Below are 24,030 nucleotides of genomic sequence, written 5' to 3' on the forward strand. Positions count from 1 at the left end.
CTTTCTTTCCAGATAAGGAAACAGGTTAAGTAGCTCAAAAAGCTGATGGAGCGCTTTAAGTGAGCTGAAAACTATACGTGTGTTATTCTGCTCCACCTTGAGGGTAATATGTCTTCTGACTGGTTTGGAGACACATTCTTTGCATGCCAGCAATCGCAGGCTTCCTCTTTGCCCTGAACTCAGCTGCTCCAAGGATTAGAGGTGAGGCCAAAGTCTCCCCATCCCTAATAGACTGGAGGGCCCTACATATGCTGAAGAACTCCAAAGGCAGGGAGAGACTGAACTCTTCAAAGCTCTCTTGGATACAGGGACCCAAATCACCAACTTTCTCAGTCCCATATGAAAAAGGGATGCTGAGGGGCGCCTGGGTGGCGCAGTCGGTTAAGCGTCCGACTTCAGCCAGGTCACGATCTCACGGTCCGTGAGTTCGAGCCCCGCGTCAGGCTCTGGGCTGATGGCTTGGAGCCTGGAGCCTGTTTCCGATTCTGTGTCTCCCTCTCTCTCTGCCCCTCCCCCGTTCATGCTCTGTCTCTCTCTGTCCCCAAAAAAAAAAAAAAAAAAAAAAAAAAAAACCGTTAAAAAAAAAAAAAAAAAAAAGAAAAAGGGATGCTGAGTAGAGGTGGTAAAGCCATGACTCTGGAGTAGAAACCACTGTACCATGTGAGGGAGTAGAAATAAAGAGCATCTGAGCCAGAGCACTTTCTAGACACTGAGAAAGACACAAATGAAGCACCAACGAGGAAAAAAATCTTCTCCAACAGCTCCAGCCATCACCTCTAGTCTAACCAACCTGCCACTTTCTGCTTCCCTAACTCTCAGGTAGGAAGCGACACAGTGTCCCGGAAGAGCAATTGGATCCCTTGATATCCTGAATTGAACTGACAACAGATCAGTTTATAAGAAACTTTTTTTTATTAGAAAACCATTCCTAAGCCACACACCTAAGTTGAAAGGCATTTATTGAGCAGTAACTTTTATTGTAGGTGCTGTATTAGCCCTGGCCTGCCGTGGTGAACAAAGTACAAAGATGCCTGTCTTTGAGATGTTGTTGGTTCACAACCCTCTCAGGAGCTTCCTAGATGTCACCTGAAACATATGAGGAGGGCAGGGAAAGACCGAAGAAAGAGGCAGACCACTCCAGGTTGGTAGATGGCAGCCTTCCTAAATAAAGGAAGCGTACATAGGAGGCTTGTTTTGGACAGCAGCAAGATGAATGTATCCTGCATCTGTCTGCCAAATCTTAAAAGTTTCTAAAAAGGCCTTAACTGTATTTAGTCACATATACCATGTAGGTGTTTTCAACACCGCATCCCTATCCCTGTAGGTTTCAGATAGGTAGGGATAGGGATAGGAAAGACAAGCAGAACCCACATTCCAAGGACAGAGGTGGGGGGGGGTGGGGAGGAGCCTCTGAAGACCAGGATCCAGCTCATGGGTCAACTGGCATCTTTTTGATGTCTTTCCCCAACAGATGTTCAACAAAGGATTTTGGTAAAAAGGTAATCTCTGAAAAAAGAAAGTAATTTGATTTGTGACAGATGAACTTTACCTTCAATTTCATTTTTCAATTTTTATTGATGTATAATTGACAAAATTTGTATATATTTAAGATACATAATGTGATGCTTTGAGATGTATATACATAATAAAATGATTACTACAGTCAAGCTAATAGCCCTTCCATTACCTCACATAGTTACCACTTTGTGTGTGCATGTGTGTGTGTGTGTGTGTGTGTTGTGAGAATACTTAAGTTCTACTCTCTTAGCAGTTTCAAATATGAAATACAGTACTATTCACCATACTTGCTATGTTGTACATTAGATCCCCAGAACTTATTCATCTTATAACTGAGTTTGTGCACTTTGACCAGTATCTCCCCACAGCCCCCAGTCTTTAGTCCCTCGCAACCACCATCCTACTGAGCTTATGTGAGTTCAACTTTTTTAGATTTCACATGTAAGTGAGATCATGCAATATTTGCCTTACCTGTGTCTGGTCTATTTCACTTTGTATGATGTCCTCCAGGTTTTTCTATGTTGTCACAAACGGTAGATTCCCTTCTTTTATACAGCTAAGTGATGTCCCATTGATGAGTTCTTATAATTTATATTTTATTACATGGAAGAGAACTAAGTGCATATGCAATGCTGGGAGACTGCAAAGGAGGAGGAAACATCTTAATATCCGAGAATCCTAACAGTGGAGTAAGAAGGGTTACACATAATTTATTAGGTCAGAATTATGATATATTTAATAGTATTATCTTAGTCTTTTAGGCAATATTGGTATTACTGATCTTAAGAGCTCAGGATGGAGTTTTAAACAGCTTTGACTTCATGAATCCAAATGAACTGGAAAATTTAAACATTTTATTTCTTCTGGAAGAGGGGCATTTATTTTTTCATTTATTTTTTTAACTATATATTTACTGAATATCAACTAAGTGCAATATATTATGGAGAATGAACATTTTAAAGGAATCAGATATTATTTATTTTCAGGGGAAAGTTTTGAGAAAATTATGAATAAAGAGTTATAGAAGTTCAGAAAAGGGAGTGATATCTGTAGGTTTCAGATAGAACTGGAGTCATCAAATAAGAGAAGATTTTTAAAGAGGAGATGGTATATGAGTTGGAATTTATACATGAGTTCAACGAGCAATGAAGGGTCTGTTTTCTGATTCAGAGACATCTTGATTCCAGTCAGAAACTGTATATACATGAAATAATGGAACACACAATTAAACACATATATACATGAAATAATCCTTGGAGACACTCATCACTTTATTTTTATTTACATGTATAGCTTTATTTTACAAACATAGCTTCTCCTTTCCATGTAACTTGTTCAACTTTGGTAAGACGTGCTCCAGAAACAGTTAAAAATAGATTGTTGTAAGAACAAGGTGATATATACACAGTGGGAGGGAGAATATATTTGTATGTTCTCAGTTGAGTTTTAGCCATATATTGGAGCTAGGTGTGATACCAGCTCAAATTTCTGTTTTTCCATAAATCTTTCGTGACACATCATATTGCTGTGTATACAACAGGACTTCATTTGATGTATTTGATTGCACTTGTTGTTGGTAAATGAGGATGTATTCTGGATATATTGTAAGTAAGCCAGTAAAAGAAGAAAGAACTCAATAATTTTTAATTTTCAGTTCTAAATTAACTGTTCTGCACAGAATGGCCATGTCTCAACATTTTTAGTGCCCTTCACAGTTATTCGTTTTCCTGAGTATATGTCAGTTTCACAGTTCTTAAAATGAAACTTGATGTCTGTTTGTGGTCCTTGTATTGGGTAAAGACATAAGCCTAGAAAAATTTGGTTACCAATTGTTAACTGCTTATTATTTATGTAGAATTTTAATATAACCTGGCAATTAAGTCAGCTGAAAGTTTGTTTAACTGCCAATATTTTTCTTGGTTAACTATCAATAAGCATCTAATAAATATTTTTTAATCACATACTTTTGTCAAATCCAATATAATTCATTCTGCTGAAATATTTTCATTTACCTGAAGTTAGTGTTTTGTATAAAGGTATGACTTAGTGATAGAGATTTATGCTAACACTGAAACAGAAGTAGCCAAAGAATTATTTAAGGACAGACATCACCATAATCTTTCAGGACAGGAAGTGGTTTACTCCATCACAGACACCAGGCACAAAACTAGGATCCCTTCACTTTGGTTATATCTCTGTTGTAAAAGCTGAATAAAGATAATATAAACTGTAATTAACCTGCTTGTAATGATCCAGTCTTCCATTAGAGGTGTGTGCAAGTGTGTTTGTGTGTGCATGTGTGGGTGTTAGCATTTTGATATGCTTCTAGGTTCATTTTTTAAAAAAATATTTATTTATTTATGGAAAAGAGAGAGAGCATGGGAAAGGGGCAGAGAGGGAGACAGAAGCAGGCTCCACTCTGTCAGTGCAGAGTCTAAGGGCTGGAACTCACAACCTGTGAGGTCATGACCTGGGCGGAGAGTAAGATAGGACGTTTAACCAACTGAGCCACAGAGGCACCCCTAGGTTCATTTGTTTATGTTAAGATTCAATTTTGATTTTTAATCTATATTCATTTTATTTTATTTATAATTTAAATTGTTAACACTTTAAATGCCAAAACAATGTAAGAAGCTACACTCGAAATTTCATTCCTTTCTCTATCCCTTCCAAGCCCATTTTCACACAAGATTGGTAGTCAGTTACATAGCTTCTGGTTTATCCATTCTGTGAGTGGGTCACCGCCACCATATCAATCCCACCTGTCCGCACTGAAAGCCTTCAGGGAGCAAAACAGTGCCACCTAGTGGACACTGGAGCCTCTTACACCAAGTCCAGACCCCTGTGCCCTCGAGGTGGATTTCCACTAAAACATTAGCCTGAGAATCAGCGCCGCAGGCCCCTATTCCAAATGACCGGCATAAACCAGTCTACCAAAGAGTGCTACAAAGGTTCAACTGTAGGGGAAATAGGATCTAGTTTCCTGTTTACTTTTATTCTTTATTTTTTATTATTTTTTCATTTTTTCAATTCTTTTTAAAAATATTTATCATTATTTTCTATTTTTATATATGTTTATATATATCTTATTTTTTGTTTATTTTAATTTATTTTATTTATTTTTACTTTATTTTTTTCATCTAGGTTTTTTTTTAACAAGGAGACCAAAATACACCCAGGATCTAGTTTTGTTTTTTTGCTTGTTATTGTTTTATTCTTTTTTGTTTTGTTTTGTTTTTCTCTCTTCTTTTTTTTTCTGGACAAAATGACGAGATGAAGAAATTCACCCCAAAAAATGAACAGGAAATAGAACTCATGGTCAGGGACTTAATCAATACACTTAAGTAAGATATCTCAACTAGAATTTAAAACAAGGATTATAAGGATACTAGCTGGGCTTGAAAAAAGCATAGAAGATACCAGAGAATCTCTTTCTACAGAGATTAAAGAACTAAAATTTAGGCAGGCCAAAATTAAAAATGCTATAACTGAGATGCAAACCCAAATGGAGGCCATAAAATGAGGATGAATGAGGCAGAGAAGCAAATTAGTAATATAGAAGATAAAATTATGAAAAATAATGAAGCTGAAAAGAAGAAGGAAAGAAAGGTCATGGATCATAAAGACAGATTTAGGGAACTCAATGACTTATTAAAATGTAATAAGATTTGTATCATAGGAGTCCCAGAAGATGAAGAGAGAGAAAAAGGGGAAGAAGGTTTATTTGAGTAAATTATAGCTGAAAACTTCCTTAATCTGGGGAAGGACACAGACATTAAAATCCAAGAAGGATAGAGAACTCTCATTAAATTCAACAAAAGCCAAACACAGCCAAGGCATATCATAGTCAAATTCACAAAATAGACAAGGAAAGAATCCTGAAAGCAACAAGGGAAAAAAAGTCCCTAACCTGCAAGGGAAAACAGGTTAGGTTTGCAAAAGATCTGTCCACAGAAACGTGGCAGTACAGAAAGAAGTGGCAGGATATAGTCAACATGCTAAATGGGAAAAATATGCAGCCAAGAATTCTTTATCCAACAAAGCTGTCATTCAGAATACAAGGAGAAATAAAGAGTTTCCCAGAGGAGCAAAGGCTAAAGGAGTTCACGACCACAAAACCAGACATGCAAGAAATTTTAAGGGGGACTCTGTGAGTGGAGAAACAAAAGACCAAAAGCAACAAAGACTAGAAAGGAACAGAGAACATCACCAGAAGCACCAACTCTACAGGTAACACAGTGGCACTAAATTCGTATCTTTCAGTAATCACTGTGATGTAAATGGACTAAATGCTCCAATCAAAAGACATAGGGTATCAGAATGAATAAAAAATCAAGATCCATCTATATGCTGCCTACAAGAGACTCATTTTAGACCTAAAAACACCTGCAAATTGAAAATGAGGTGATGGAAAACCATCTGTCATGCTAATGGAGGTCAAAAGAAAGCCAGAGTAGCCATACTTATGTTGAACAAACTAGATTTTAAAACAAAGACTGTAACAAGAGATGAAGAAGGGCAGTATATTAAATTGAGTAGCCTATCCATCAAGGAGATCTAACAATTGTAGGGGCACCTGAGTGGCTCAGTTGGTTGAGTGTCTGACTTTGACTCAGGTCATGATCTCATGGTTTGTGAGTTCAAGCTCTACATCGGGCTCAGTGCTGTCAGTGCAGAGCCTGCTTCGGATCCTCTGTCTCCCTCTCTCTTTCTGCCCTTCCCCCATTTGTGTGCTTTTTGTCTTTCAAAATAATAAATAAACATTAAAAAATAAAAATAAATAAATATTTAAGATCTAATAATAGTAAACATTTATGCCCCCAACTTAGAAGAACCCAAATATATAAATTAATTAATAAAAAACATAAAGAAACTCATTGATAATAATATAATAATAGTAGAGGATTTAACACCCCACTTACAGCAAAGATCATCTAAGCAGAAAATCAACAAGGAAACAATGGCTTTGAATGACACACTGGACCAGATGGACCTAACAGATATATTCAGAACATATCACCCTAAAGCAGCACAATACACCTTCTTTTTAAGTGCACATGGAACATTCTCCAGAATCAATCACATACTGGGTCACAAATCAGCCCTCAACAAGTATAAAAAGATTGAGATCATATCATGCATATTTTAAATTTACAACACTATGAAACTTGAAGTCAACCACAAGAAGAATTTTGGAAAACCCTCAAATACATGGAGATTAAGGAGCATCTTCCTAAAGAGTGAATGGGTTGGGGAGCCTGGGTGTCTCAGTCAGTTAAGTGTCTGACTTCAGGTCATGATCGGGTAGTTTGTGAGTTTGAGACCCACATAGGGCTCTGCACTGACAGGTCAGAGCCTGGAGTCTGCTTCAGATTCTGAGTCTCCCTCCGTTTCTGCCCCTCCCCTGTCTCTCTCTCTCTCAAAGATAAATAAACATTTTTTAAAAATTAAAAAGAAAAAAGAATAAACGAGTTAACAAGGAAATTAAAGAAGAAAGAAAAAATACATGGAAACAAATGAAAATGAAAACACGACAGTCCAAACCCTTTGGAATGCAGCAAAGGCAGTCCCAAGAGGGAAGTATATTGCGTTTCAGGCCTATCTCAAGAAGCAAAAAAGGTCCCAAATACACAACCTATTCTTACACCTAAAGGAGCTAGAAAAGGAACAGAAAATAAAACCTAAATCCAGAAGAAAAAGGGGAAATAATAAAGATCAGAGCAGAAATAAATGATATAGAAACAACAACAACAACAAAACAGTAGAACAGACAAATGAAACTAAGAGCTGGTTCTTTGAAAGAATTAACAAAATTGATAAGCTCTTGGACAGACTTATCAAAAATAAAATAGAAAGGACTCAAATAAATCAAATCATGAATGAAAGAGGAGAGATCACAACCAACACCATAGAAATACAAGGAGTTATAAAAGAATACTATGATAAATTATTTGTCAACAAACTGGGCAATTTGGAAGAAATAGACAAATTCCTAAAAACTCACAAACTACCAAAATGGAAACAGGAAGAAATAATAAAAAAATTGAACAGACCAATGAACAGCAAAGAAATTGAATCAGTAATCAAAAATCTCCTGACAAAGAAGAGTCCTGGGCCGGATGACTTCCCAGGGGAATTTTACCAGACATTTAAAGCAGAATTAATACCTATTCTTCTCAAACTATTTCAAAAAGTAGAAATAGAAGGAAAGCTTCCAAACTCATTCTATGAAGTCAACATTACCTTGATTCCAAAACCAAAGACCCCACGTAAAAGGAGAATTACAGGCCAATATCCCTGATGAATATGGATGCAAAAATTCTCAACAAGATATTAGCAAATTGAATCCAACAGTATATTAAAAGAATTTTTCACATGATCAAGTGGGATTTATTCCTGGGCTGCAAGTCTGGTTCAGTATTTGCAAACCGATCAATGTAATACATCACATTAATAAAAGAAAGGATAAGAACCCTATGATCCTCTCAACAGATGCAGAAAAAGCATTTGACAAAGTAGGAATAGATAGAACAGACCTTAACATCATAAAGGCCATTTATGGAAGACCCGGAGATAATATCATCCACAATGGAGAAAAACTTACAGCCTTTCATTTGTCAGGAACAAGACAAGGATGTCCACTCTCACCATTACTATTTAACATAGTACTAGAAGTCTTAACCTCAGCAATCATACAGCAAAAAGAAATAAAAAACATCCAGATTGGCAAGGAAGAAGTCAAACTTCCGCTATTTGCAGATGACTTGATACTCTATATAGAAAACCCGAAAGACTCTACCTAAAATTGGTAGAACTAAAACATGAATTCTGCAAAGTTGTAGGATATAAAATCAACATGCAGAAATCTGTTGCATTTCTTACATCAAGAAGGAAGCAGCAGAAAAAGAAATCAAGGAATCAATCCCATTTGAAATTGTACCCAAAATAATAAGATACTTAAGAATAAATCTAACTAAAGAGGTTAAAGATCTATACAACTATATAACACTTATGAAAGAAATTGAAGAGGACACAAAGAAATGGAAAAGCATTAAATTATCATGGATTGGAAGAACAAACATTGTTAACATGTCTATACTACCCAAAGCAATCTACACATTGAATGCAATCCCTATCAAAATACCACCAGCATTTTTTTTCAGAGCTAGAACAAACAATCCTAAACTTTGTATGGAACCACAAAAGACCCTGAATAGACAAAGTAATCCTGAAAAAGAAAAACAAGACTGGAGGCATCATGATTCCGGATTTCAGACCATATTACAAAGCTTTAGTCATCAAGCCAATATAGGACTGGCACTAAAAGAGATACACAGATTAATGGAACAGAATAGAAAACCTAGCAATGGACCCATAACTATATGGTTAACTAATCTTTAATAAAGCAGGAAAGAATATCTAATGGAAAAAAGACAGTCTCTTCAATAAATGGTGTTGGGAAAACTGAATGGCAACATGCAGAAGAATGAAACTGGACCACTTTATTACACCATACACAAAAACAAATTCAAAATGGATGAAAGACCTAAATGTGTGACAGAAAACCATCAAAATCCTAGAGGAGAACACAGGCAGCAACCTCTTTGACTTCAGCCACAGCAACTTCTTATGAGACACGTCGCTGAAGGCAAGGGAAACAAAAGCAAACATAAACTATTGGGAATTCATCAAGAGAAAACCTTCTGCACAGTGAAGGAAACAGTCAACAAAACTAAAAGGCAGCCTAGGAATGGGGAAAGATATTTGCAAATGACATATTGGATAAAGGGCTAGTATCCAAAATCTATAAAGAACTTACCAAACTCAACACCCCAAATATAAACACTACAGTTAAGAAATGGGCAGAAGACAAGACTTCTTTTCCAAAGAAGACATCCACATGGCTAACAGACACATGAAAAGATGCTCAACAGCAGTCATCATCAGGAAAATACAAATCAAAACCACAATGAGATGCTTCATACCTGTCAGAATAGCTAAAATTATAAACATCAGAAACAACAGGTGTTGGAGATGATGCAGAGAAAGGGGAACACTCTTGCTCTGTTGGTGGGTATGCAAACTGGTGCAGCCACTCTGGAGGTTCCTCAAGAAACTGAAAATAGAAATACCTTATAATAAGCAATTGCACTATTAGGTATTTACTCAAAGGATAAAAAAAATACAGAATAGAAAGTGTATATGCACCCCCAATGTTTATAGCAGCATTATCAACAATAGTAAAACGTGGAGAGAGCCCAAATGTCCATTGACTGATGACTGATGAATGAATAAAGAGGATGTGTATACATACACAATGGAATATTACTCAGCCAATCAAAAGAACAAAATCTTGTCATTTGCAACTATGTGGATGGAGCTAGAATGTATTATGCTAAATGAAATAAGTCAGTCAGATAAAGACAAATACCATATGATTTCACTAGTATGTGGAATTCATAGAGAACAAACTGAGGGTTGATGGAGGGAAGTGTGAGGGGAGGGGAGATGGGCTAGATGAGCGATGTGTATTAAGGGCAGTTGTGATGAGCATGGCTGTTGTATATAAGTGATGAATCACTGAATTCTAGTCCTGAAACCAATGCTGTGCAGTATGTTAACAAACTAAAATTTAAATTAAAAACAATAAAGAAAAAAATCTCGAAAAAAGTAGGGTGAATAATATTTAATATAAAATTAATAACATATTAATTTTCTTACTCTTTTATAACTTTATTTTCAAAGAATTACATTACTGTGCAGTATGCCTCTCTAACTGGAGAAACTATGTATTAGCTTATCATCACAGGTAAGTGGTTTTTAAAAAGTGTAGTAATGTTTCCAATACTGTATTATGTATATGACTATAATAGTGTATGTCATAATGATTCATTCATTATGTACATTCATTCATTCATTAATGTACAGGTTAGACTACCATGAAGAAATTGTATCAATTACACTGGTAGGTTAACATAAAGCAATCATATTGCTTCTTCATTATCAATGCATGAGTCATTTACCTGTAAATGAATTTGAATTTCTTTCTCCCACATTGTCTTTTCAATTTTTATATGAGTTAGTAAATGCATATAACATCTACAGTGTTTTGTGTTATATAAGACAATATTGATATAGGTACTGACAGGCAGGTGATTTGTTTTATAAACAGGTGATGTAAACTTACAGTATCTGTAAATACAGAATAGTAAATGTAAATGTGTTTTCTCTTCCTAATGGCTTTCTTAATAACATTTATTTTCTCCAGTGTACTTTATTGTAGGAATTCAGTATATATTACATATTATATACAAAATGTGTTAACTGACTGATTATGTTATCAACAAAGGTTCTGGTCAACAGTAGACTCTAAGTAATTAAGTTTTTAAAGAGTCAAGTTGTACATGGATTTTTGACCATGCAAGGGGCTGGCACCCAAAACCCCTATGTTGTTCAAGGGTCAACTATATGTATATACAACAAAACTGTAGCAAAAATTAACTGCCATTCATTCTTCCCAGCAGCAATAAAAAACCAAAATGCATTTAACTACTTTTGAATTTAAGAGGACAATTGTTCGTATTTAAAAATAATAAGATATTTGGTGTATGCCTTTCACATTTGTCTAAGAATTGAGATTCCCATAATGACAATGTAAATTATTATTGAGTAATAGCATAACTATAGGGTGATATATCATTATTAACTCTTTTCAAGAAAGAATTGACATGTACTCATCCATTCCTTTCTTCATAAATTAAACATATAGCCATCTTGAAGGATGGAGAAGAAGGTGTTTAGGTTAATTGAAATTTCAAATCCACCAAGGCTAACCCTCTTTGTATAGATATGATTGTGAAATTGGTTTTTGCAGAGTTGAAAAGTGTTTAAACAATTTTGTGGTACTTAAAACTGAATATTTGTTGGCCAAGGCTTATCACAGAAACTAGACTTGGTCTAAGTTTGATTATGGAAAATAATTTTAGTACACTTTTATATAACCAGGTTTGTGGAGGGATGTTATTAGATTAAATGCTATATTTTCCCCTCAGTTTTCATAATATCATTCTAGCAGAAAAACACATAAACATGTCCCCCAAATCTGGTTCTAGCCATTATGAATACTGATCCACTTTGAAAGTATTCCAGCTTATTCTTCCAGATACTTACCTACTACCACTGAAACTCTTTCCTGTGTTTTACACATAAAAGGTTTTACATATATATGACAACCACAAATGGCATTCATGCGTCACTTATAACACTGTAAAATTATATGTGTGAAATTTTCAGTGAGAGAGATTTTACTGTGGTATAAATATTAACTAGATTCTTCCCCTTTTGTTAGCATTCATAGGCATCTTTTAGGAATTTGATAACACACTAGGAACTAATGGACTGCATAGTTTGTCCCTGGAAGTTGCTGGCAATATTTTTAATGATCAATAATATTGGATTCATATATTACTTTAAGTCATAATTTATATTTGTATAAAAATACACTTTCATTCTTAAATTTTTGTAGAGAAACATAAAATACCTATATAATACCTTTTGTAGAGAAACATAAAATACCTATATAATAGTTGAGGAGGCAAAAAGCAAAAAAATATTATATAGAGTTCAAAAATTAAAATAGGCAGAAAATAATGTGTGAAAAACAGTCATATACTTTCCTTCCAAAAGCAAAAAATTACAAGGACATTTTTTAAAAGTCCATTTATCACCAATCTCTGCCTATAACTCTTGAAAATGTAACGGAAAAGAAATGCCTGCATATCTGGATATTTTTTTTTTTTTACCACAGAACTATAATATGATCAGAACACTCTTAAATAAAAACTATCATTATGATGTGACAAACGAGGCAATGCACAAGAGCCAAACGAGGTTACCTAAAAAAAAAAAAAAATCACTCCTTAACATACAAATATAAACACCATACAAATATGCTAGTTAACATATAACCCTGGAAGTACGTATGCTATCAAAATTAGGTCTCAATAAATGACCTGATCTGGAGCATGTCATCAACTATCCAGAGTGAGACAGATATGCATTAGAAATAGTGTATCCGTATATCCAAGCTTGCCTGATAGGGAGTTTGCCTGGCAATTTTTCACTTACAATGTATCCAGATTTGGAGGAGAAATTATATGTCACCCTAGGCCAAAACCCGGATTGAATCCCGAGAAACAAAGAAAGGAGGTGTTACTGCTTGCATGAAAACATAAATCCAGGCTTGTATGTTTCAGGAATGTTGATACGTACGTGTTGTTTCTCTCACTGACTACTTGATTCATATTACCTTATCTATCTATCTATCTGTCTATCTACTATCATCATCATCATCATCTATCTATTTGTCATCTATCATATCCCTCTATCTTTTGATTTTCTGTTACAACGGATCCTCAGACTGAATGGTGAAGGATTTCAGGCTCTTGGCTGCTCTGGTTTCTGTCGTTTGAGGTAGGATAGTAACATCTGCAACAGTGCTTCTGGTTTGTGAAAACTGCTAAGGAATAATGGGACCGAGACCATCCCAAGTTTGAGGTGGACAAGACATGGTCAATATTTTTTAAATGTTGATTGGCAATAAGTCCTCATAGAATATGTTGGTTTTATTATTATTGTTATTACTATATACAGATTTTCAGGCCCACTTTTAAGAGTGACACATTAGAAAATACCATTTTGTTTCTAGCATAATAATATTTCAAATGGTTAAAATTCAAGGAGACTGCAAAATGTTATTCTTACAGGTACACTTCTCATCATTTGTGAACTTAGTCTGTCACGCTCACTGCATTTAGTCTACCGCTGTTCCCTACCCTTGAAAAGATAGATTTAAATAAACAAAAATATATATGGAACTCCTGCAACATGCAAAGGTGAGGCAGATATAAAAACTATAAGATAGATGTTCTTCCCTGAAAAAAGATTACAATACTAAAGGAACATGGCCACAGATCAGTTAATTAATTAGTTAATTAAATATGAGATCCCTTTAGACCCACTTGTCTCTCTCTAGAGCTGAGAACACAGATCAAGTCAGCCGTGTCACATTCAGTGTGTAACGAATCCTGAGAAGAGACTCTCAGTAAGCCCACCAGGATTCAGGAATTTATGCTTCAGGCAAAGTTTCTTTTTCTTTCCATTTTGTAAAAAAATTGACTCATTAAAAACATTTATTCAAGCTATGTATGCACATAATTTGGACTCAAAATTTCTATAAATATTTTTTTCTTATAAGCCAAAAATGGAATTAGATTATTGTAGAAGCTAAAAATACCCACAGCACATAATACCAACATAATTATGTTTGCTGTCTACTATGTGGGCAGGCAAAGTCCTAGGTGCTGGGATAGTAAATAGTAAATGAAGAATAAATAGAAATAAATGAGCCAAGTGATTACATAATATGTTTATTTTTAATTTTTTAAATTTTTTTAATGTTTATTTATTTTGGAGAGAGACAGAGACAGAATGCGAGTGGGTTAGCGACAGAGAGAGGGAGACACAGAATCTGAAGCAGGCTCCAGGCTCTGAGCTGTCAGCACAGACCCTGATGCGGGGCTTGAACTCACAAGCTGTGAGATCATGACCTGAGCCGAAGTCGGACGCTCAACTGACTGAGCCACTCAGGTGCCCCTACATGATATGTTTAAATGACAAGACAAACTCATAGAAAACAAAATTAAAACCATGGTAGATATTACTAGTTTATTATTTATATTACTAAAACACAAAATGATAAAAAAGTTAATTAAAAAAATAATATCATACTATTCATAAATTCAATGAAAATAAAGATAATAAAAGTTAAAATAGAAATATTTAGCAAAAGGAATAAAGAAATGACAAATATAGGTACCGGTGCAAAGTTCAGGATGAACTTATTTGAAGAAAAGATATTATATAGATCTACAGCTTTATGAGGATAGGGGATCTCTGACCTGGATGCCTTCTGAGGCTGAAATTTACTGCACAGGGCTTATGGGGGCTGAAATCCAAGTTTAGTTGTCCTCAAGCCAAGAGCAAAAGTTAGGGAACAGAATGTAATCATAAGCATCAATCATCAGTTTGCCCTAGCTGATTAAATCTAGCAAACAAATATATTTACATCTAATTGTGGAAGTTGCCAGGGATGGATATAATGCCAAAACAAGAAACAACAAAAATGTTTCCATCTTTGCAGTTAGGTAACTTCCTTGAACCTATTTTTAATACAATTTTACTTGTTACAGGAGTACATTAATTTAATCAAATACTATATACATAGGTGATGCAATGTGCTTTTTTGCCCTATTCTGGAAAGTCTCAATAAAAGGGAATTGCAAAGACAATTGTGTCATATTAAAAATAAACTATAAAAGTTTATGGAGTTGGATTCTAGAAGAATTTTGCACTCAGACTACGTTTTAAGGATCCTTAAAATGTTACCTAATTTGCAGAAACCTATCCAGGAAATCATAAGGTATTGTGTGGTGGAGACAAGGACAAAGCTGAATTCTAACTAACCAAGTCAAGGGCAGGCTGTGGCTGGGGAGTAAACATTGATACATGGACAGTTCTAAGTTAGAATGAGATATTTAAGTCATTTTTGTATCTATTTGTTTTGTGATTTTCTGTCCAATTTCTTCAAATCACTGGCCAACTCCTTCATCACCCAGTTGTGGTTTTAGGAAGACTCCTGCTGAATGTTACTTTTGCTTTTACGTCCTCTGTGTCCTGATCTGTCACCCTCATGGCTTCCTCTTTTATGGGTTGCTAGCAACCCTGTAATTTACTTCATGTCTTGAAATGCTTTTGTGACGATTTTGCTGTCCTTACTAAATGTACTTATAGGCTCACTTGTCTACTCTGCTGTGTTTGAACAGCAGCTGTGGTATACTGAAAAAATCACTGACCAATACAATATTGAAAAAGAACAAAGTTGGAGGACTGACACTACCTAACATCAAGACTTACTATAAGATGATAGTAATCAAGACAGTGTGGTATTCTTTCATTAATACCAAGAGAGAATCCCAAGCAGGCTTCACACTGTCAGTACGGAGACCAATGTGGGGCTCGGTCTCACGAACTGTGAAATCGCAATCTGAGCCAAAATCAAGAGTTGGAGGCTCAGCCAAATGAGTCATCCAGGTGCCCCAAAAGATTGTCTTTTTAAACAAATAGTGCTGAAATAACTGGATATTCACATACACATAAATGAATCTATACATTAAACTTACACCTTTACAAAAATTAACTCAAAAATTAACTAAATGTAAAATACCAGGGGCTGGGGGGAAGGAAGGAAGAATAGGTAGAGCATAGAGACTTTTTAGGGCAATAAACTACTCTATACAATACTTTAATGGTGGATATATGTCATTATACATTTTTCATAAGAATGTACAACACGAAGAGTTAACCCTAATGTAACTATGAATTCTGGGTGATAATTATGTGTGAATGTAGGTTCATCAATTGTAACACTTTTGGACACAATTAGATTTTGAGTGATAATGATCTATCAGTGTAGGCTTACCCATTGTAATAAATGTACCACTCTGGTACAGGGTATTGATAATGGGGGAGCCTGTGCATGTGTGGGTTAGGAAGTATATGGGAACCCTCTGTACTTTCACAACCAATTTGCTGTGAACTTAAAACTACTCTAAAAATAGTCTGTTACAAGGAAAGAGGGGAGCACTGAATGCCTACCACCTGCCTCCTAGGGGGAGGCAGAGAATGTGTGCTATTAGCATCAAGTTCCAAAGGGAGAGCAAGCACTGTCATCTGGGTTAAGTTCTTGTTTATTCACATTAAGAAGCAGGAATTAAGCAGCTACTGTGTAAGATACACAGGCTGGCTGGTTAGAGACTTGGAGATGTAGACAGCAATGAGATCTAAATACTTATTCACTACATGGAATGGGGAGTTTCCAGACGCACTACCCCAGAATATGGCAGTTTAGCATGTTCAGATATTTAACATGTTACTTTATACAAGGCTGAAGGAATTTGGGAATGGCTGTGGCAGGAAGTACTTTCTGATTTTCCCTCTAAGCAGGTCACACAACCTTAAAGTGAGAGGTACCCTCTCTACAAGAGGAAAGCAACATCCTTATCTCTGAAGACAAGGAACACATAGAGAAATCTGAACAAACAGTCCTGTTAAGAAATTTCCCTTAGTTTGGGTACCTGGGTGGCTCAGTTGGTTAAACATCTAACTTCGGCTCAGGTCTTGATCTCACGGTTCGTGAGTTTGAGCCCCGCATCAAGTTCTGTGCTGTCAGTGTGGAGCCTGCTTGGATCCTCTGTCCCCCTCTCTCTCTGCCCACCCCCCCCTCTCAAAAATAAATAAACATAAAAAAAAGAAATTTCCCTCAGTTTAGTATATTTACCTCATATCTTTTGTCCTAACATATCTTTCCATTCTTCATCAAACCTAGTACAAAAACACTCAGGTTTAACCATTTCTCCGGATCTTCATTTCCTTCTGAAGATTCTCATGTCACATAAAGCTTATATTAAATAAATTCACATGCTTTCCCTTTGTTTTCCTGTCTTTTGTTACAGTGGTTGCAATTGAGAATTTCAAAGAGTAAAGGAAAAATACATTCCCCCCCCCCCCCCCCCCCCCCCCGCCATGGGGGAAATCAACAAGTAATATATAGTCTCTATGGAGTGTCGAGTGTGAGGGAAAAGGAAGTAATTAACTCAGCTCTGGGGGCACAAGGAAACTTCCTGAAAGATGACATACACCCCAGTCTTAAAGGGTGAATCGGATTTCACCTGGTGGAAATTAATGGCAGAAGAAATGGCACACAAAACAATTTCCAGGGAAAGTTCTTGCTGCATGCTTAGACGGTCAAGTGGACCGGTGGAAGGATTTACACAGTTGTGTGAACACTATTCGCTAGCCTTAATATTTACTTTTTACTTAAGATTTCCCTTGAAGAAATCCTGTCTTTTGAATTGGAAAAGCCAGCTTTTGGGTGGATTGCCACTAGAAGACTGTCACACTTAAGAAGGAATTCAAGTTCTTTCTCAATGGTGGTTCGCATTCTACATGCTCCCTAATTTTAGCAAAGGGGCTCTGCTTGAAAGATCGCCAGATCTGACCAGAATTTTGCCTCAACCTCTTTGCCTTTAACTGTTTCCAGTGTTATATGTTTAACGTAAACATTTTTATGTGGTTTTATCCGGTATCCAATTATACTGAACATTAGTACATGAGAAAAAATAAGTAAAAATTAAACATTTGATGAGAAAATTTTTAGAAATTTAAAGTTTTAATAATCTCATCTTGTATTTCCAAAGAATGAAGATTAAGTCACCAACATCTCCCAAAATATTTATTCTAGTGAGTAAACTCATATACTTGATGTGATGGCAGATAAGATCTCCTCATCTTACTCGAAAATAAGGGAGGGTGAGACTCTGAAAAGTCAATCAGTTTATATTAACGTCTACCTTTGTTTATATATGAATATTATGAAACAGAATAAGCAAAAAGCTGAGCTGTCTTTGTGGACTGCAACACTCATTCCTATAATCTTGATGAAAAAAATCTTTTTCTAAGGGACCTATCACAGTAGATCTTATTACTGGAGAGGAGGGCACCTTCTGAGTGGCTTTGCTAACTTAAAGGACAGTGTTGTCTAATTTAAGTTTTTTCCACAAACCACCTAATTCTACAGGTTCTCTAGATTCTTTGATACATTTTACATTGTATGTCATGAATAGGTAACAAATTAGAAGTTTAATCACAGACATAAGTCATCGATAACTAATTTAAAAAAAAAGGAAGTGTGACTTTCTTAGAAATACCATCCAATGTTTTTTCAACAACAGTTGCTGGGTGCCTTTATGGCTCTCCTACAATCATCCTGCTGTCTCCCTGTGGGCTCAGGCAGCAGGTACCTTGTAACATCCCCTTTGATTGACCTGGAGATGGTATGAAGCTTCTCTCTGTTCCTTTCCCGGGGCTCATTACTTTTGCTTCCTCCATTGCTGTTGAACAGAAAAAAGTTAAACACAAAACTCTGCCTAACTAATGGAAGCAATAATCACAATTGTTTTACCAGAATTTTGCCTATCAAGCTCTGTAGATTTCAGACATAGCCAAAAATCTTTTTCCCAAATCTTAGTGTTCTGTAGCAGGCTTTCCCCAGCTCCTGGGTTATATAGCAAAGGAAGAAACAGAAGTACATTATAATCAAAAGTTTGAAAATTACTCATTTAGCATAGTTACAGAATAAATGTGTCCTGTTGAACCAAGTTAAAACATAATTGAAACATCTGTAGTCCTTATGACAAAAGTATCCAAATTAATATGGGTATGGAGGGAGGCAGGTTATATATTAAAAAATATGTTAAAAATAACTTTTTAGATATCATTATGATATTCCAGATTTGGATGCTATAAACTATATCTTATCTTTTAGATATAATTAAAAGATATTGAGTGGAGAGTTCAAAATATTTCTTTTAAATTTTGAGATGTTACAAGTTTTAGCTTTTTATAAGCTCTAATGTTATTGAAAGTTAGCGTTGGATTGGATACTGTATTTGGAAAACATTTGTGAAGAAGTCTAAGGTATAGAATTGTCCAACCACAATGTTGTACACGAAACTAATATAACATTGTATGCCAATCATACTTCAATAAAAAAAGAAAGAAAGAAGGAAGGAAGGAAGGAAGGAAGGAAAACATGGGTGCAGAAAAGGGAGAGGCAAGTTTTTGGAAAATGTGGCTACTTAGATTTATAAACTAGATGACTAGCAACATCTAGTGGTCATTCTTATAATCAACTCCTCTATTTCTATTGCTTAGAATTCAGTCACATGACAAAAGTTTTGTCAGGCATTTTGAACCAAGCACAAATAAAATAAAAGGGTAAAATCGCTCTTTATAAGCTCTATAAATTGTCCTTCATCTCATCCTTCTGTCCAGCTGTTGATTACATGATTTCTCTGGTACATACGTTCTCAAGTGTGAACATGTCTGCCTCTGCCCCTTGCCAGATTTCCCATTTTTGTATTGAAAGCTTTCCAGGTTCAATAAAATAGTACATTTTGTCTGAAAAAAATTAATGTTATTTGATTTTTAAAATTTTATATTTACAGATAAAATTTTATATTTTAAAATAAAATAAATATAGGAAACAACATAAACTGCAATCTAAGCATTAATATATATATAATATTTACCTGTTATAAGAAGGGTGATGACTTTGCTCAACACAGGACCCTGGACTTAATTTTGCCAACTTTAGCCCTAAAAGTTAAACTAATATTTTAAGATATCTGTAACAGATAACTCTCCATTGTTTTAATTGATAAAACTGGCATGGATTTTGAACCCTTGTTTATTTTACTCAACTGTTTGAAATTATTCAATGAGAACAGCAGGTTTCAATCCTTGAATACATGTAATCTGGCAGTGAGGGCTCATACACATGCAATTACATAATAATAGCTAATAATTACTTGGCCATGAAAGAGAGTTTGCCTGGAGTTTTTATATTTTTCATGGCCAATCTACACATAAAAAAATCAAAAATTGAATACCGATTAAAAATTGGCAGGAAATGGACAATTCCTATTAACATAATTCAAATGCTCTAAAAGATTATTTATTTCAAATATTGCTAATATAACATATAGTATTGATACTGAAAACATAAGCAGGATTCCAATCTAAAAGCAGAGGGGAAAGGAAGGAAAGAGACCAACATTAACCATGTACATTTCAAGTGCGAGACACTGGGTAGTGCCTCATGGGCATCTACTATCTCTCTTCATCTTCATGGCAATTCCAGGAGCAGCTGTCAATAGCTGTGTCCCCCACCCCATTTTATAGGTAAAGAAATGGACTCCCACTCCTGTGATCACACAACTAGTAAGTGACAAAGGTGGCTCTGAGTTCAGCTCAATCTAACTCCAAAGTCAATGCTATTGTACATCATGCTGCTATAAACATCAAGGTGTGTGGAACACTTTGAATGAGAATTTTTCTATTCTGTGGATAAACACCTACGAGTACAATTGCTGAATCACAGGGTAGTTAATTAAAACTTTTTTAAAAAATCAGCTTGTTCTACTACAGATTGGTTATTAAAAATTTCCCATTAGAATTGTAGAGTTCCCTGTTATCATTTCTGTCAAATTTTTGCTTTATCTATTTTAAATCTAAGATCTAAAAAACTTACAATTGTTAATTTTTTAGTCAATGTGTTAAATATTCTAATATTTTTTTATTTTAGTCTAATATTTTTATTATAATGTGTAGCCATTTATTCTTTGGCCCTTCCTTATTGGCCTTAAATCTATTTTATCTACTTCCAATAAAGCTATACTAGCTTTCAAAAAAACCCCAAAATGCATGCTGTCAGTGCTTATCAAATTTCCATATACGTACACCAAGCTTGTACTCTAGGAAAAAGGCTCTAAATTTAATATCAACAATTTTTTAGTTCTCTCATTGTTTCACAAGCTTTGGAAAAGTGGCTCCAGGGTCACATGTGGTCTTGAAGATGCCCCACTGGTCAAGTTTGACTTCTATTCAGGTGACTAGAGAAAGCTTAAGACAAGATCTAAGTTAAAGGCAACATAGTAAATTGGATTTACACATCAGAGATTCATCTACTTAAAAAACATGTATCATGTATCTACAATGGGTCACTGCAGGTAAAAACAAGCCCTGAATATCAGGAACCCAATGAAAATATTCACAAGTATTCACAACACTGAAGACACCTTTGTCCCATATGGACGATATATAGTGTGGTGAGAAGATGTGGGAACAATGGTATCTGCCTCAATGAGTCCTGTAGAAATTACACAGGAGATGTTTGAATTCTGCCATTCACTAGCCTGGTTGAGGCGGGGTGAAAGCAGAGTGCATGTAAAGGCAAGAAAGGGATGCAGAGAAGTAAATGGACTCGAAATTTATTTAGAAAGTAATAATACATCTTGGGTAATGACTCTTCATGGCCTCAGAGTAATGGGAAATAGGCATCCTCACGAGGATGCAGGAGAGTTTGGTGCAATGAGAAGAAGCTGTTGACTCTTGCACATTAACTGGTTTAACCTGACATGTTCCCTCTCCCTGGTATCATTCCCAAAGTTACGAATCATTCATTTCCTACTTTGGTAACACTTACTATTTAATATAGTTGTACCACTGTCCCATAGTTATTTTTAAAACTGTAATGTATTTATTGCCAAAGTTAAACTATACACCGCCATAATTTAGGCCCTCAGTCCTTGCTTTACATGGTGCCAAGGAACCAGAAAAATGACTGTGCAAGCTGACATTGGACACAGTCGATGAGAACCTTTAAAATTGTTCCATGAGCTTTACACTCTGCCTAAACATGGAAAAAACTTTACTGCCTGTTATAAATGTATAAGGAAATGACAAAGAAGAGTAAAACGAATATCGGTTTAGCATACTGTAAGTGAAAGCATTGGGAACATTGAGAATTCAGGTGTCATATTTCTTTGTAAAAGGCGCATCAACAATAGTGAGGCCAGACCTTGCCTCCTTCGCATGGTGAATCCTACAATACAGAGCGAGCATACCTCGAAAGGCTTCCAACATTGCATCCTTTCAGTGTTGTGAAATATCTCAGAGAGTTCTTTTAATGTGAGAATCTGCAGTCAGTGCCTCCTCTGAGGGCTCTTCGTTCACCTTTTTGCGGTGAGGTTGGCTTTTACCAGGTTACCGCGGCTGTGGAGCTAGGGTCTCCAATGGCAGCCACGTCAACACTCTCGTGGCAGCCAGCAATTCTTCCCAATTGCATTCATGTTTCACTCAAATTTCACCGCCGGTCCTGCCATCTTCCATTTCGTTGCTTCATTTTCATTTCTGTTAGCCTCTTTGATATACCCATTTTGAGTTCTCTAATTTCGTGAAGTGTCGGGTGAGTTTATCACTGGGAGACAAGGAAGCAACTCAACTACATGCTTTGCTGTCCTGTGTGAACACAAGCAATAACAGGCAGTGAAGGAGCAGTCGCCCTCATACCTCCAAAGAAGTGATGTGATTAATCACTGATCAATATGTACACGTGTTCCTTGCACAGAGATTCGTGGAATGAGGAGCTAGCACCCCTGTTCGCACTTTGTGTCCTTAGCTCATTTACGGCGATACTAAAATTTGATGTGTTGTTAGGGGACTGTTATTCTTTGGTGTGGTTTAATTAAACCATGGTAACTGAAAATTGTGCAGAGTGGAACCATGCAACACACACACACACACACACACACGCACACACACGCAGGATTTAACACACGGAGGTGTGGAACAATTGGAAATCTCATCATACACAGCTGATTGAAATGAACGTAGGATAATTTTGGAAAACATTTTGGGAGTTCCTTAAAAAGTTAAGCATATACCTACTGTATGACCCAGACCTTTCATTCCTAGATATTTACCCATGAGAAATAGAAGCAGGTATCTGTAGAAGAACTTGTACACAACTGTTCCTAGCTTTATTTGTAGTAGCCCAAAGCTGGAAACAATCTAAATGTCCATCAACAGGTGAATGAATAAACAACTTGTATATCCACACAGAGGAACATTACCCAGCGAAAGAAAGAATAAGCAATTTATATATGCAATATAGCATGTATGACTCTCAAAATAATTACACTAAAGAAAAAGTAAAAGAAAGTAGTATATACTCCATTACTCTGCTTATAAAAAGCCTGGAAAATGCAAGCTAATTTATAGTGATAGAAAGAAGACAGAAATTTTGTTGCATGGGGATAGAAAGAAGGGACAGAGAAAAAGAGAAAGAGCTAATAAAAAGGTGCAAGAGGAAATTTTTTTTGGCATTATGGATATATTCATTATGTTGATTGAGGTGGTGGTTTTAGGGTTTAAATATATGTAAAAATTAATCAAATTTTCCATTGTGAGTATGTGCAGTTTATTGTATGTCAGTTATATCTCAACGAAGCTGTTGCAAATGTAAGTAAATATAAAAATATATTCTATTTTTCTTTGTCCTTCTTTATACTGTCATTAACTTTGTATATACTTCAAAATTGTATTGTGTTTTGCTGGTTCAATGGTGGATATAAATTACTTAAAATAAATTTGGTTTAATATTTTTTTCAAAAATTTGTTCTGATCTTTGGCATTATAAGACAGGAATTGATTCATTACTGACACAATATGTATTAAGTTCCATGCCATTCTTATTGTCCAGATAATTTATAAAAATAGGTAATGAAATCTAAAAGATATTTAGACTCTTTACCTATGTGGTTAATAGATCAGTATAATTTCATCATTAAAAGTAGTTAATGAAATCTAAAAGACTGTTTTATCTTAATTGGCTAAATAGATCAGTGTAATTTTATCATTAAAGGTAATTAACATAACTGCCAGCTGTTAGAATAGGATGCTAATGGGTCACAAAAACACTTAAAAATTGGGCTTCCTTAAGAAAAAAAAAAAAAAAAAAAAAAAAAAAAAGGGTGGAGAGTGGGAGAGAGC

Source organism: Panthera uncia, assembly GCF_023721935.1.
Source record: "Panthera uncia isolate 11264 chromosome B2 unlocalized genomic scaffold, Puncia_PCG_1.0 HiC_scaffold_24, whole genome shotgun sequence".
Taxonomy (NCBI): domain Eukaryota; kingdom Metazoa; phylum Chordata; class Mammalia; order Carnivora; family Felidae; genus Panthera; species Panthera uncia.